We start from the raw sequence: 17,187 nt of genomic DNA on the forward strand, positions 1-17,187 counted from the left end.
TCCAAGCTAATAATTCACTGGCTAGAGTTCATGCCTAGTTCATATGACAAATGTTGCAATATTATACAAAGGATTAAACAAGTTTGTATGTCCATGAAGTCACAATGCTGCTGTTGGTTCTCTGATCCACGGTAAGCCTTATTCCATAAATCGCTACAATGCTGTTCAGCCAGAACACACAACCAGAATTTGTTTTCTATTGTCTCTTTGTTTATATGAAGATGAGGCTTGTGAGCGCAGACAACACTTAGATCGCAGTTCATATGAAGCACAAAGTTTATTTGCATTAGTCAAACAGTCTGCTCTCGATCAGCCTAAACATTAACAGAACTCAAAGGTCATTCGGCTCGACTGCAATTACTAACAGCACTGAAAAGAGCTTCCAACCCCATGAACGTAGAAAGTCCCAAAACCAAGCACTAAGATCTCAGTTTCCCTTGGGGACATGTACTTCCATACTCAAGACATGCAGATTTTGTATCATCTTGAATATGGTAGGGGAGGAGTCAGGTACGAAAACACAGCAAGCAGATCCCACCAATTTACATACCTTACCACGCTCGGCTACGTTTGCATCTAACACCATCCTATTCTCAAGGGCCACTAATCTGATTGCTTTTTGTTCCAGCATCATATTGTATAGTATATTGGTGGTTCTGTTGATGGTCTTCTCCAAGGCTCTTGCCAGTCTCCTCATATCCTCAGAGTTCATTATCTGTCCCCAAATTGGCACAAAGGATTTCACTACATCACCCATAACTTGTGAAGCAGTATCACAATTCTCGTCCCACCTTGGACGAGCTCTAGAGACCTCAGAGGTGCTAGCTACATATAGCCCTGGTAACAAGATACCCAAATGACAGGTACCCTGCCAATCTCTAGGCAGCCAAGCATAAGCTTTATTGCCACAGACAAAATAAATGGGATCATTTACGTATAAAGGTCTGTCCTCACTAGTTAGGTTTGCAATGTTGATACAATCCTCGAATGTACCCATTGGCTGAGAACCATACCTTTGTATGCAGAAGGAAACAGAGTTGGGGCTGTGATTGATCATTTAGGACGGAGGCATGGTATCCCGGTTGCCTATGAGAGCCATCTTGAAAGAAATTAGCGATTGGAAAGGTCTAGAAAGTCTATCGGAAGGCCTAATAGAAGCAACATTGAGTTTGCTCCTATTTGCAAAAAGGGAACATCCAAAGTTCTCAAGACTCGGCTTTCGAATTTGTTCAGATTAGTCCCATCAACTTCCCAGAAATACTGTCATTCCAATGACCAAAGAATAGAGCCCTTAGTGAGGGGTAGCATCCAGTAGTCAAAGGAAGAGGATGAATATACCAGCCCAACCCTTTTTCCGCGTGCTGTGGCAAATGCAAACATATTCAGCAATTCGTTCTGTTTAGAATAGCATGGGTGGCATTTATGATTAATAAAAGAGTGTTGTTGGGGTAACTCTGTCTGTGTTGGGAATCCCTAGGAGGAAGAGTGTGCAGATGCACGAAAGGTGAAGACATAGTGGGAACAATTTCAGTTGGTAACAAAGTCATAAGTGGATGCACCCCCTCAATATACCAGAACCCAAGCGCAAATACAACTGAAAGACCAGTTAACATTATTACAAGAAAACAATGAGTCCTCAAAGACCAATAGCTTGCTCCATACGATTAGAGTTAGAAAAGGGCCTTGTTCCTTGAAGTCTGTTTAAAAAGTCTCTCCATCAGGCTCCTTAAGTTCATCCACTGGTGGTCTCCTGACCACGAGGCTTATCTTGCTTAAAGGTAACTTTGCCGGTCCCGGCCACTTACTTATGTTTCAGCGAGAGAGTGGCAAGGGACTAGCCCAACAGTGGTCTCTTGTGGGCACAGCTGATGCTATGCTGTAAGTCTAGTGCTGAGGACACAGATCGTACCTCAAGACTCCAGGTACGGTGTGATCTGCGATCAGAGTGTCGTTGCTTCCTGATGGAAGTGGTGAAACAGAAGCAAGATTGCTCAAGTGTGCAGAAAGATCCAAGGAAGAATTCAAAGGCAAAGCAGCAGTCTCCCAAGCCTTACGGGCTCAGGAGGAATCTCTAAGACCCCCTTTGTGCCGTTCAAAACAGTCTTGTTGTGCGGAACAGAACAAACAGTCTCCTTCTCTTCTCCTTCATCAAGTGGCAGAGGAAAATGTATCCTCTTGACGTGCGTCACGTGTATCCAGTGCTTCTTTCCTGGTACTTGTACAGCAGTCTGTGTGGCCAACAAAACTTGGAATGGTCCTCCCCAACGCGGTGCGAGACTGGATGCTCTTTCAAAGACTTTCGTGAGCACCCAATTGCCTGGTCGAAGTCGATGACCTGGCTTCTCGCACCTGTCCATAAATCAAATACAAGTTTTGAGTTAACTGGTCACAGTATTCAGAAAGGAGCGATTGCTCCACGTCTTTCAATCGTTTGGGCTTGGGCAAATTCCATATATTGGCTGATCTCCCCATTACTATTTCATAGGGGGAGAGTCCAGTTCTTGTTAGTGGGGGTCGTCCGCATGGACAATAAAGCTACCGGTAAGGCATCTGGCCATTTCAAATTACTACTGGCACAGATCTTGGCCACCTTATTCTTTAAGATACCATTATGGCGATCTACAAGTCCAGCACTCTGAGCGTGTCTGGTCGAATGGAACCATTTATCGGTCTGTAATCCCGCGCATACTTGCAGAATAACAGCAGCTATAAAATGTGGACCATTGTCCGACCAAATGACCCTTGGCAAACCAAACCTAGGAAAATATTCCTTAAGCATTGTTTCACCGTCGTTATTGCTGTAGCATCTTTTACAGGGAATGCTTCAACCAACTTGCTAAAGGCACAAATGACAACCAGAGCGTATTTGTAGTTTTGGCAGCACTCCATTTTGATAAAGTCGAAATGTATCAAAAGGCGCAGAGGGGGGACCAAAACTACCCCTTAGTGTTGATGTACCCTTTCCCACACTATGCTGTAAGCATACGATGCAGTTTTGGATCAAACGCACAGCAGTATTTGAAATGTTTACATTTACCCAGACAGGTTCTAGCAGTTTAAAATTTTTCTAGCACATATATGAGTGGGACCATGAGCGATCGTAACCATAGTGGTGACATAAGCATCAGGTAGCATCCATCTTTTCCTGATATTGTCTACCCAACAACCTTCATCATCTAAGTTTGCTAAACCCTCAGCCCATTGCTTAAGCTCTTCTGGGGTGGCATCAGCTTGAATTGTTTTTATAGAATCAATTCCTTCACCTATTATACAAGTGTTTGTGGCTTCTTTTGTGGCATACATCTCTGAATACAAATCAGTGGCAGTCTGCTTGGCTATCCTGTCAGCAAAAGCATTGCCCCTCCCCACATCATCTGTTAATTTCTGGTGTGCAGCGCACTTCATAATTGCTAGTTGAGTAGGAAGCGCAAGTGCTGAGAGTAGCCGAACTATCAGGTACCAGGTTGAATCTTAGTTCCGTGTGAGGTCAAGCAAGCTCTCTCTGCCTAAAGTCTACCGAAGTTGTGAACCACCCCAAAGGCATACTGACTGTCTGAAAATGTATTTACTCTAAGCCCTTCGGAAAGTTCACAAGCTCGAGTCAGGGCGATAATCTCTGTGGCCTGCGCAGAGTTATGCGAAATTCTCTTGGTTTCCACAATCGTGCTTAATATAGTGATGGAATAAGCAGCAGTGGATGTACCATCCGAAGTTTGAAGCAGGAGCCATCACAAAACAGCTCCCCTTGTGGATTTTTCAATGGTTGTCATTTAAATCAATTCTGCCTTTAGTTTCCTGCACTGTGGTATAGAGGCAGTCATGTGACATCTTGTCACTGCAAGCAATGTCTTGTGGAAGAGGCAATAGTTTGGCCGGATTTAATACGCAGCATCTCTTAATTTGGATATGTGGTGCAAATAAAATCAACTCGTATCTTGTTAATCGTGCTGAAGTAAGATGTTGCGTTTGCATTCTGTTCAATAGAACGTCTACAGATTGGTGTACAATCACGGTTAAAGAGTGACCTAAAACCATACCCTCACTTTGTTTTACGGATGCAGCAGCAGCAGCGACAGCTCTCAAAATCTCGGCAAAGCGTATGCAACAGGATCAAGTGTGGAGTAAAAATAACCGCACAGTCTATTCTTCCCCCTGTGTTTCTGCGTTAACACAGCCAAAGCACATCCATCACATTCATGCTTATACAAAACAAAGGCCTTGTCATAATTTGGTGTGCCCAAAAATGGTGCTGAACACAGAGCAACATTGAGCAGATCAAAAGCTTTCTGGTGGTCCAAGTTCCACGGAAATGTAAAAGAAATGCCCTTCTTTGTCAATGCCAACATTGGTTTTATCACTGAAGTTCGGGATACAGTGAAGTGAGAAGTTCGGGATACAGTGTCTACAGTATGAAGCCATGCTTATCAGACTCTGAGTATTTGGGACAGACATGCTAGAGATGCTTTTTATCCTTTCGGGTGTCAGTCTTCTTCCTTCCTTGACTGGACATAGCCTAAATAGGCAACCTCCTGACGACAATATTGAAACTTTTTCAAAGAAGCTTTATACCCATGCTCTGTAGAATAAGCAGCAACACGGTGCCCTCCTTGCAAGCAACCTCTGAGTCTGCAGCTAAAAGAAGATCATCAAAATACTGCAACAATGTACAAGTGGAAGGCAACTCAAGTGTTTCGAGCTGCCCCTTCAAAGTTCTACTGTAAATGCTTGGACTCTCCGTGTACCCTTGTGGCACACGAGTGAATGTATACAAGCGTCCCCTAGGGTGAACGCGAACAAATACCTACTATCAACGTGTACGGGAATATTAAAGAAGGCATTCCTAAGATACACAACACTGAAATGAGTAGCAGAAGCTGGAATCATCGTTAATATTGTGGTCACATCAGGTACAATTGGAAATTGTGGAGCAACAATCTTATTGATAGCACGCAAATCAATAATAAAGCAGAAATGAATTGCATTATCCCCTTTCTTGTACACTGGTAAAATTGGGCTATTGCACAAACTTCTTGCAATTTCCTCAATCACTCCATGATGAACAAAATTAGAAACTATACTTTTTAGAGCTTGCTCACCATCAACTGAAATCTTATATTGTGGAATAGGTGGCAATTTATCACCTGGTTTCAAGACAATCTTAACAGGTTCAATTTGAAAAATGACAACATCATTATCGTCAACTGCCCATAAACATGCCAGAACTTTATCCAATTCAGTCGGTAAAGGCCTAGTCAGAAATTGTGAAGCAGAACATTGCTGCGGTGAAATCGTCAAATGTACTCCATCTGAAGAACAATGAATTACTGCATTTAGTTCCTTCAACAGATTCAACCCCAACAAATTCTCGCCACAATTCGTCGTTAGAAGAAATGGACATTGATTCGTGAATGGCCCCAGTGAAATCGGTACCAGCTGAGAAACTGGACCAACCACTGGCGTGCCAGAAAACCCTACAGTAACCCTACAGAAATGTTATTCTGCCCTGACAGTGGAATATCTGGAACCCGCGAATGATCAATGGAACACTTCTGTGCTCCTGTATCTGACAAAAATAGATGCTTCCTATTCCCCACCTTCATTTCTACGTAGGGCCCTTTCTGATCGACGGAAATAGGCACCGGTTCCAGACTCTGCTTCGGGCTGTCCCAACGGAACAATATATCGTCAAATACGAGATCCTCAGAAATATAGGCAGTCGAAGGTTTATCAAAAATATTCCTGTTATCGACACTATGTTGCTGACAATCCTGTGAGAATGACTGTGGATTCTGAGCAAACTGAATTCTACCAGGATCCCCTATCCCTTGGCAGCCTCTGGATCGTCTAGCCATGACACCATATGTGTTATTCGATCACTGCTGAAGGATCGGGCATTGTGCTCGCCAATGACTTTCTTGTCTGCAATAAGCACATTGGTTCATGTGTAGAGGACCCATCTGCGCATCACTCTGTGGAGCAAACTGAACTCTAAAATGTGTACTCCCACCTCTGGTTCCTCTAACTATCTGTTGCAACAATACTTTGGTTTTCAGGTCTCCCTTCTTCTTTTCAATCCTCTCTCTTTCACTATTAACTGTATTTTTTGTAATACTGAGCCATATGGATTACTTAAGAGAGTGATTTAGCTTGCCAGGCATTTTCGGAAGTCATAATTTGCGATTGGATATCAGGCAACAATCCACACCCAAATTTGTCCACAAACAACCTTTTCCCTGACTCAGTGCTTAAATCTTGACCGCTAAAATCTGAAAATACTTGTTTGAACCAATTAAAAAATTTGGTAGCACCTTCAGATTTCGCCTGGGTACAGGCAGTAAGTTTGTCCCAAACTGTTCTTCTCTCTGGAACTAGAGTCTTTAATTTAGTAACTATTCTGTCTGGCAATTTCAGTATCACCTGTGGCGGTCTCTCACCAGCTCTCTCACCAGCTTTCCTTTCTCTGTACCAAGTTAACCCATGTGTCACCCAGACCTGCCTGATCATATACAGTTCTAATCTGTTTTCATCAATCAGCAGGTAGGATCACAGGGAACAAAAAGTCTATATCACCTAGCGTGAAAACGGACAAATGCAAGACAGATTCTATTTCTTTATAACACCCTGTTGGATTTTTCCTAATATCTAGAATTGACTGTCTAATAGTAGTCACTTCCTGCCTAGAGAACGGGACATGAACAAATTTCAAAACATAGTGAGCTTCAATAGTGGTAGCTGGTGTGCTTGCTACGGCATCAGCTCTGGAATTATCACTTTAGGAACAAATGTCGGAGGAACCTCTCTCATTGGCAATTGAGACATAGGCAACTCCGAACGTTTGATAAGCAATAACGCTAAATCGAGCGAAAAAGTAGTCAAAGCAGTATCGGGCGAAAATGTTCTCTTATAAATAATCATCAAATCTGCGGAACAAAAAATCTTTTTCTTCAGACACTCATCCTGCAGGTACTCTACCATTACCTGCAACACTTTCTTTTGCATTTTTGGAGTATACTGACTAAACGTATCATATACTTCTATGGGATATATGAGAAACATCTGAAATCCATCTAAGCGCATCCGTTTTGCAAATTCCTGTTTCTTCATTTGTTGTATTACAAGAAGGAAGAAACTGTTTCTGCACATACATAGCGTCCAATCTATAAAGATGCACACCAGAGGCAATTCAGATAACTCAGCTGGATTCATTTTCAGAGATAAGTTGCACACTTGATACCCCCAACCTTCCCTTCAGTTCTCCCAAGCCAACTGCCTAACCTTAAGCATAAACATTCTAATAAACATTCTTAAAGTAGAACTTCTTTGACATCACAATCCTCTACCTTCTACACATTGCTATAATACACAACGCATCACTACATAACACACCCCCTTCCCTTAACAAAATAAAGCACACCCCCTTCCCTTAACAAAATAAAGTTGTGTTAACTTTTGCCACAAAACTTTCATAAAGCTACAATTTCTAAATAGGACAACAACAAAAACAATAAACGAAACCAAAAAGATATATATATATATATATATATATATATATATATATATATATATATATATATCCAGTACCTATAATAATATCAGAATATAACTTGTTACCATTGCATTGCTATTACCATTATGCTCACCTTACACACCATTGACACACCCATATACTCTACATCCTTGATTTAGCGATCCTTGACATGTTCCACACCTGTCCACTTTCCTACCTGACAGCTCCTTTGAGCACTTGCGCAACCAGCACGGGATCTGAATACAATAGATCCCCTTTTTTTGATACCACACCCTTTTTCACCCGGACCATGTCACCAACTTCCACCGGATTTCTTTCCCTTGGCAACCTCTCATTTGTCTTTCTTACCCACCTCTCTTTCCGTTCATCTATTCTTTTCCTGATCTCATCCACAACACCTCCCATTTCCCTCACCCTCCCCAACCATGCGGGATACAACACAGTATTGGCTTTCCTACCTCTCATGAGTTCGAAAGCACTGACCCCCATTTCCACAGTGACTTTCCTGTCGCCACCATATGCACCAGCTAACCTGACAGCATCCATAATGCTGCGATTCAGTCTCTCAACCATTCCATTGATCTGAAGCTGATACAACACTGTACGCTTGTGTCTTATTCCACACTTCTCCAAATATTCTCTGAATTTACCACCAACAAACTGAGGACCATTATCAGTAAGTATGCTTCTGCACAAACCCTCCCTCTCTAATATATCCTGGAGAAATTCTACCATACTTTGACCCATCACATTCCTCACAACCTTGAACTCACTCCATCCCGAGAATGTATCTATCAAAACAACAACAAATCTTCCACGTCCACACCCCATATCCAGTGGCCCAAGAATATCCATAGCCAAATCTTGCCAGACACCACCAGGTAGTTCCACTTTATTCACAGGCTGCAATGGAGCCTGAACATTTTTTCCTAGATCTGGTACATTCTTCACACCTTCCAACAACTCTTTCCACATCACGATCAAATCCTGGCCACCAATAATCCAGCTTTATCATTTCCTTGGTCTTTTATATCCCAAAATGGCCTTAGTCTCCCATCTCGAGTAACCTACTTCTCAATCCGTTAGGTACCACCAACCGATCCCAACGATAAACCAGTCCTATCTTCAAACTCAGCTCCAATCTCACTTCCCACAACGCCCTCTCTTCACCACTCAACAATATTTTTTCAGGCCATCCATCCGGCACAAATACAACAATCCGTCTCCACATTTCATCATCCTCCAATGCCCTTGCCAATTCCTCCTTGGATATCACTCCTTCATTGGTGGCAAACACCATATCCACAGTATTTTCACTTATCTTATCTATGCCATTGTTTTTTTTATATACTCTTAACCTTGACACATGATCAGCTTGAACATTATTTCTGCCGGGTATCACTTCAATTTTGAACTTATGACATTGCAATCTAGTCACCCAGCAAGCAACCCTCCTCGATACTTTGTCCAAACCTTTATTTTCAAATATAGCTTTAAGTGGTTTGTGATCCGTCCGTAGTATATACTCTTTACCCCACAAAAAGTTTCTCAATTTTTCGATACCCCAATGACAAGCCAGTGCCTCTTTTTCAAGTACTGAATAATTCTGTTCAGCACCACTCAACATCCTAGAGGCATGGATTACTACCACTACATCTCCATCACCACCCACTTGCGGTAAAACAACACCTATACCAGACTCGCTAGCATCCACAGCCAAAATGGTTTCCTTCCTCGTATCAAACATGGCTAACACCTTAGACATGTCAATTTTTCTGTTTATCTCACCGAATTATTTTTCACATCCATCATCCCATTCAAACTCTACCCCTTTCTTTAGCAGAGACCCCAATTTCGTCACTCCATCGGCATAATTTTCTAGAAAACTTATGGTACAACTCTATCGTCCCCAGAAAGGACCTTAATTCAGCTTTATTTCTCGGAGACTGCATTCTCGTAACAGTTTCAAGTTTATTTATCTACATATAGCAAAACAAATGCTTTGTTTAACACAATGCCTCATTACGACCCTGGCGGTAAGTTACCGCCAGGGCCGTGACTTTACCGCCATGGTGCTAACTACGTTAACGCCATGGCGGTAAGGGGATTTACCGCCCCATTCCGACCTTGGCGGGGCGGTAAATCCCCAATCCCCATTTACCCTTCCCCATTCCCATTTTTGCCCCATAGGGCATAATGGGAGTGGGGAAGGCGTTAATTACGCCACCGTAAATTGCGGTGGCGTAATTAACACCAAGTTCCCTTACCGCCATGGTTTTTTACACCCGCTAAAAGCAGGTGTAAAAACCGCCATGGCGGAAAGGGAACTCGTAATTGGCGGTAAGGGGTCGGCGCAGCTAACGCTGGCGCTAACCCCTTACCGCCAGGGTCGTAATGAGGCCCAGTTACAACACCAATATTAAAACCAGATTAAAACCAATCACATCTCTCATCTAATTATGTTCCATACAGTACAATACATTGCATGATAAAGTCAGTCAATACAACGTACGATTAGTACAATCCTTTTATAAAAAGCAACCATAAAATATATAGAATGTATGTCATTGCTGCTCATGAAATGTGACCATAATGCTTCTTTCAACAGGCTAGAATTGATTGTTGTATGACTTCATGTGTTTATAGCGCAGTGCATACAAACTATCACACACAATCAATAGATGGTACAGCGTCTCAATGGTTTCGTTACCACACAGACGTCACATCAGCACACAGTAATCCTAATTGGGCACCTTTTGTTTCGAGTGCCTCAGATATGTTAAATTTCAGAAAAAGGTATAAGCGGACAGTGTGCGGACTTGGATAAGCCTTAATATAGGCTGGCGGGGAACATCTATTTATGCGTTCTTGGCAATAAGTGCCACTGTGAGATTTAGTGGCAAGGTTAGTGAGCTGTTGTTCATAGCAAACTTCTTTCAGTACTTTTTTTAGAGTTAATTTCATAGTGAATATGCTAATTTTGATACGGGTTACGGATACACCCGCCCATTAGTATGTAATGTTTTTAGTTTGCCCATGATACCAAGCGAGGCTTTACCCTCAAGTCTCAAGAACGCGGCTACATAAGGTACTATAATTGTATCAGTTTCCAATCTATTTAACTTCTCAAAATTTATCACAGAATGGTTAATGAATACATATGGCATCCTCAGAAGATCAAATTCGAGGTAAAGATACTCCACACTTACATTAAGGGGTAGGCAGAGCAGTTTTCGTAACAGATCAGCTTCAAAATGATCCACCAAATTAATGAAGCTGTGGCCCCAGATAAAATTAGCATACAGTAATATTGCTCTTATTTATGCTGCATATTTGGTCAGTACTGCAGATACTGGGATTCTCTTAATTCCATCAACCAATTCCCTTTTTGGTTTCAACCCTTCCTCAGATATTTCATGGCCCAAATATTCCACCATCTTGCTAGCAAACACACATTTCTCTCCACGCAGTGTTATCCTACGATCCTTGAAAACTCGCAACACCCTTTCCACATTTCTTTCCAGTTCCTCCTCGCTTGCACCACATATTAATATGTCGTCTTGGAAACACCAGACATTATCTTTTCCCTTTAGTATTCTGTCCATTACTTTTTGGAATACCAATGAGGCAGATATTAAACCAAAAGGCATGCATCGGAATTGAAACATACCATCATATGTAATAAAAGCTGTGGGCTTCCTTGATTCCTGATCCAAATCAACTTGATATTAGGTGCCTGCCATATCTAATTTGGTAAAAAATGTGGCATTTCCAATCTGACTCAACAATTGCCATATATTGGGGTAGTGGATGTCGATCAGCTATCGCACACTTGTTAAGTTTTCTTAAATCTGCACAAACCCTTAACTCACTGCTTGGCTTCCTCTCTACCACCAATGGCGAAACCCATTCCACTGCTTTGGCCGGTTAAATAATTCCTGTACTTTTTAATTTTTCAAGTTCTTCATGTACAGCATTCCGCATCGAAACAGGGACTGATCTTAGCTTAGCACACACTGGCATACTAGTGTCTTTCAGCACAATTTTGTGAACCATTCCTTTAAGGTAGCCAACTTTGTTGGTAAATACTTCGGGAAATATCTCAATCAAACCATTTTTATGACATATATCTTTCCACGGGGCATCCTACCCTTGAACTCAAAATTAGCCTCACAACATCCTAGTACCTCTATTCTTCCACCATTATATCCACCAGGACTTTTATCAGATGGCATCAGATCTTCAACTTTCCCACCCACAACATTCTCATACTCAGTTTGGGACATCAATGTAATTTTTGAGCAAGAGTCCGCCATGATCCTCACTGATCTCCCATTCACATCAATCCATGCAAAGGGATGTTAACAATCATCCTCCTCCCTGCATTTCACCATGTGGACCGTAACTAACTCAACTTCTACATCATCATCCTCATCAGACGAGGCTCTGTTACTTTCCTCCACATACATCACTCTTTTGCCATCTCCTATAGTATAGTTCCTACAGTAATTTTCTAAATGTCCCCACTTTTTACATTTTCCACAAATTGTTCTCCTCCATGGGCATATTGGAGAGGTAGATAAATGTCTAGCGCTACCACATTGAAAGCATAAGCGCTCTTCCCTCTTTGTAACTTTTACCCCTGTTTCGTTTTGCATTGTTTTATTATTGTTATCACCCCTGTCTTGGCCAGTTTCATTCCCTTTCATACCTTTATCTCTTGATTTCTTCTTGCTTTTGCGAAAATGTTTTCTCTGGTCTACCACTCTCAATACTTCACTTACAGGTGGTGGTTTTACTTCCTTGACTGTTAGCTTGGCAACACATTGTAAGGTATGTTCTATTCTCTAAGCTATACCTATGACCGCCTCTATATCCGGGTCATCCTTTAACCATATCTCCTTGCTAATGTTAACATTGGAACAATGCAGCATAAATTGATCCTGTATGTGCTCATCCAACTTCACACCAAATGTACAATTCAAAGATAAGTGTCTCAAAGCAGTAATAAACTCTTCTACAGTTTCCCCCTCCTGCTGTGCCCTCATACCAAAATGGTAGCGTTCTAGAACTGCACTAATCTTTGTTTCAAAGTGTTTATCTCCTTTTGCCAAAGCCATGTCAAAATCATTACCACCACCCTCCACATCCAATTCCGCAAACTTCTGGTAATTTTTTGAAGATTCTCTACCCTATAAAGTGCATCAGCATAGATAATTTGCGCTCCGTAGACATGCCATTACCACATGCCACCTTCATATAGTGTAGGAAACCCTTTTCCAGGGACCCCATTTAATCTTAGGATGTCCTGGAATGGGCATAAACATTTGGGGGCCAGGAACACCAGCCATTGCCATGATTCCAAACATTTCTGCAGTACAAATTGTCTAAGGGCAATGTATCGACTTGTTGACTGTCTCTATCACACAGTCACCAGAAGTTATATTATGCCAGCCAATCCCCAACTGGGACATCCTAATCACACAGTAAATGTCAGGCTGTGTTGAGGAGTATACAAAACATGTGCTGCTTGCCTGCTCGCCTCCCGAAATGGGCCCTGGATGATACGCCATTTCCTTGTGGTTGCCAGATGGGCCCTAGGCAATGCTTGCCATGCTGAAAGGTTTCTGCACATCTGCACAGTACTGCAGTCAGCACATACTAACAGGATGCAAGGGGAGAGAACGGAGTGGCTTCCTCTGCACGTCTGTTTCCTCAGGGTTTCCGGATGACGCAGAAGCATCATCACATGACACGCCTAATGCAGTGGGTCCTTTACTCGACTGCTGCATTGTGTGTCCAGCCAGCAGTACCTCCACGGATACCTTGTATGCCGTGTTCCACGGACATTGTTCAGCCCAGCGTATAACAATGACGGGGATGTCGCGTATAGACACTTGAGCGGCCTATCGCGGTGTATTACGGCCAGCTGTGTCCCCCAATCGAACGGACTCTGGGCTGTCTCTTGAAAATACTCCTTCCGCCCACAACCGAGGTATTGGGATGCTCTTTCAATACACAATGAGGTCATTCCAGCTATCCGTGAATCGCATCCATGTACATATCCTTTGGGAAATTGCAGATGCAGTTCCAGTGTATGCCACGAAGGCCTGGGGCCTCAGATTCTTTGGAATCCTCGTCGCCAATATAAAGATGCACACCAGAGGCAATTCTAATACCAGAGCAGGCTTTATTTTCAGAGATAAGTTGCACACTTGAGACCCCCAACCTTCCCTTCAGGTCTCCCAAGCCAACTGCCTAACTTTAAGCATAAACATTCTAATAAACATTCTTAAAGTAGAACTCCTTTGACATCACAATCCTCTACTTTCTACACATTGCTATAATACACAAAGCATCTCTATATAATACAATCTATCACTATCTATTTCATCATTCTGTAACCGATCTAACTCTCTCCTAATCTCAAAAACCCTTTCAACATGCTCATGTACTTTCTCCGCAGTGTCCCTTGAGGAAGCTAAGACATTCAAATCCCTCAACCCTTGTGGGACATCCATGTCCGTCAAATCATTCCACATTTCAGCCAAGTGCATTCCCATCCCCTCAATCAATACATTCTATTCGGAAATACTTTCTAGGTCAGAAATTGTAGCTAAAACAGCTGATTTTTCACCTTTCGCTATACATTTCTTAGCCCATAGATACAATTCCCTCTTTCTAGCTTTAGAGACTGCACTATGATTCACTATCTTTGATTCGACACTTGCCCCTTCATATGCTACAAGCGGAGCAGAACCGCTTGGGAAAGAGAGAGCAAACACATTCTGTACAACAGGTAGTGGAGACACTACCGCTGGCAATAAAGACGGAATCACAGGAACAGCAATTGTCAGTAAGTGTGGAGATGCAGAAGGGGGAGCAACAATGGGAAGAGGAGCAACAACTTGTGGTGGAGGAACAACAAGAGGAACAGGAATTGCAACGGGAGGGGTGCAACAGCGGGAAGAGGTAAGACAGCAGGAAGAGGCACATGAGGAGGTGGTGCAGTGGCAACAGGCCTACGTTCATTTAAAAGCTTATCAATTAGTATGTCTGAGGCATGAAAATCTTTAGACAGATATATTTTCTGTACACCAAGTTGGAAAGCCCTATCCATGTTTCTAACAGACTCCGACTGTTTCTGTTGATCAAACAATACATACAATAATGCTTTTTCTGAGTTAGACATGTGACGACATGCACGTTTGTCTTTACTCTTAAGTTGCTGCATAGCTTCCTTTTTCCAATTCTGAATTACATCAAATGCTGAAGGCCCAGTGTTTTTCTTTAACAATATAGACTCTAAATACTCTATACGGGCAATCTCAAAACTACCATGAACTGGCCACTGAAATTCAGAAGCATTTCTAGTTTGGCTGTACCAAATAGCATTGAATACTATACTACCAATGCCGTACTTACAGTACACAGTCCATGCCGGCGACCCCTCCTGTGGGGCTAGTCGGTCAAATTCCAAACATTGTCTGTCTCTGCGGAATAAACCCCTGAAACAGGCAGACAATTTCCCAGGCATATCTGATCACTGGTGTTACCTGGCGTTGTTTGTACTCATGAGAACAAAACTGCAACCAAATATCTGGATATTTAGCAATCGGGGCACGATTCACCGTATTGCAAAGGACTAAGGAGATCTGATCGGATTACAAAGGACGACCTCGTGGTTGGCGATTTCGGCAAAACAGCCCGCCTCGATATGAGGACCCTCGTCAAGATGCCCTCTCGAACCGCATGCTCACCATTCAGGGATCGGATTGTGCAGTACTGCCGAGATGTCACGTCTCATACAAAGGGGCCCCCTTTTTCTAACTCTCCGATCCCGGTCCAATATCTGTGCCTTCTCTTCAGCAAGGTGGCATCCATCTTGAGGGTCCCTATTCAGGCACCATCTGAAAGACCAAAGAAATATTGAGGCTTACTACCAGAAATTAAATACGCCAATCACGGGTTGAAAAGATACAAGTATCTTTTATTACTGTACAGTTACAAAGCAAAAACAGATAGCTATCTGGCTCCCAACACCTTGCAGTGTGTACCAGCAGACACAGTGAGGAGTGAGAGTGCTGGACATCTAACCACAGACACATTTATATCATTTCTGAAACATTGTCTAGCCCCTCTCCAAACTAATAATTCACTGGCTAGAGTCTGTGCCTAGTTCATATGACAAATGTTTCAATATTATATGAAGGATTAAACAAGTTTGCATGTCCATGAAGTCACAATGATGCTGTTGGTTCTCAGATCTATGGTAGGCCTTATTCCATGAATTGCTACAATGCAGTTCAGCCAGAACACATGACTAGAGTTTGTTTTCCATTGTCTCTTTGGTTATACAAAGATGAGGCTTATGAGCGCAGACAACACTTAGATGGCATTTCATATGAAGCACAAGGTTTCTTTGCATTAGTCAAACAGTCTGCTCTCGGTCAGCCTAAACATTAACAGAGCTCAAAGGTTGTTCGGCTCTACTGCAAGTTGGAAACACCGTCCACCATTTGAGAACATGGAACAAGAGTCGAAATCAAAATGGCGGATAGTTCGTAAAATGGCTGCGACACCGATCGAAAGTCAGAACATTATGAATGCGGTTTTCTGTGTTACGCGAATGGGGTTAGGCCAATATTCATAATAAGGAGGTATTATATGATTACGGTTTAACAGGGGGTGGTGTCAGTACTTGCGGGGGCTGCTGTGGGTGGTGTCGGAGGTGAGGGGGCTTGAGGGTGGTGTCAGTACTTGAGCGGGATGTCTGTGGGTGGTGTCAGAGGTGAGGGGGCTTGGGGTTTGTGTCAGCACTTGAGAGGGCTGCCTCTGGGTCGTGTCAGTACTTGAGAGGTCTGCCTGTGGGTGGTGTTGGAGGTGAGGAAGGTGGGAGTGGTGTCAGTTCTTGAGAAGGCTGCCTGTTGGTGGTGTTGGTGCTGAGGGGGGTGGGGGTGGTGTCAGTACTTCAGATGGCTACCTGTGGGTGGTGTCAGTGCTTGAGAGGGCTGCCTGTGGGTGGTGTCTGAGGTGAGGGGGCTGGGGGATGGTGTCAGTACTTGAAGGGCCTGCCTATGGGTGGTGTCAGTACTGGAGAGGGCTGCCTGTGGGTGGTGTCAGTACTTGAGGGGGCTGCTTGTGGGTGGTGTCTGAGGTGAAGGGGTTGGGGGTGGTGTGGGGGCTGCCTGGTGTGCACTCAGGGTGTGGGGTGGCACTTTGTGTGCGGTGGGCGAAGGGGGGATGGTTTGCAGGGGTGCAAACATTCCTTGGTCTGTCTGGCGCAGAGTAGATGGGGTGCAGCCGTTACATACGTGGATCCTCGCGCAGAGTAGCTGGGGTGAGCCATTAATTATGTGGGTCCTCATGCAGAGTAGCTGGGGTGCAGCTGTTACTTACTTGGAACTTCACGCAAAGTAGCTGGGGTGCAGCCTGGGCTTGCGAGGAGAGTCGCACTATTTCGCAGGGGTGCAGCCTGGGCTTGCGAGGTTTCCGTCATGCGATTTCTCTGGGGTACGGCCTAGGATTGCAAGGTTTCGTTGCATCTTTTCTCTGCGGTGCTGTATGCTGGGCCAGGGATGGCATGGAAGCTTGCGCCGTATTAGTCCTTTAACTTGCTTTTTGGAGTGCGTGGGGGCGTGTTGTGGGCATTGCTCGCA

The sequence above is a fragment of the Ambystoma mexicanum genome, chromosome 5q (assembly GCF_040938575.1).
Source record: "Ambystoma mexicanum isolate Mex_15411 chromosome 5q, UKY_AmexF1_1, whole genome shotgun sequence".
NCBI classification, from domain to species: Eukaryota; Metazoa; Chordata; class Amphibia; order Caudata; family Ambystomatidae; genus Ambystoma; species Ambystoma mexicanum.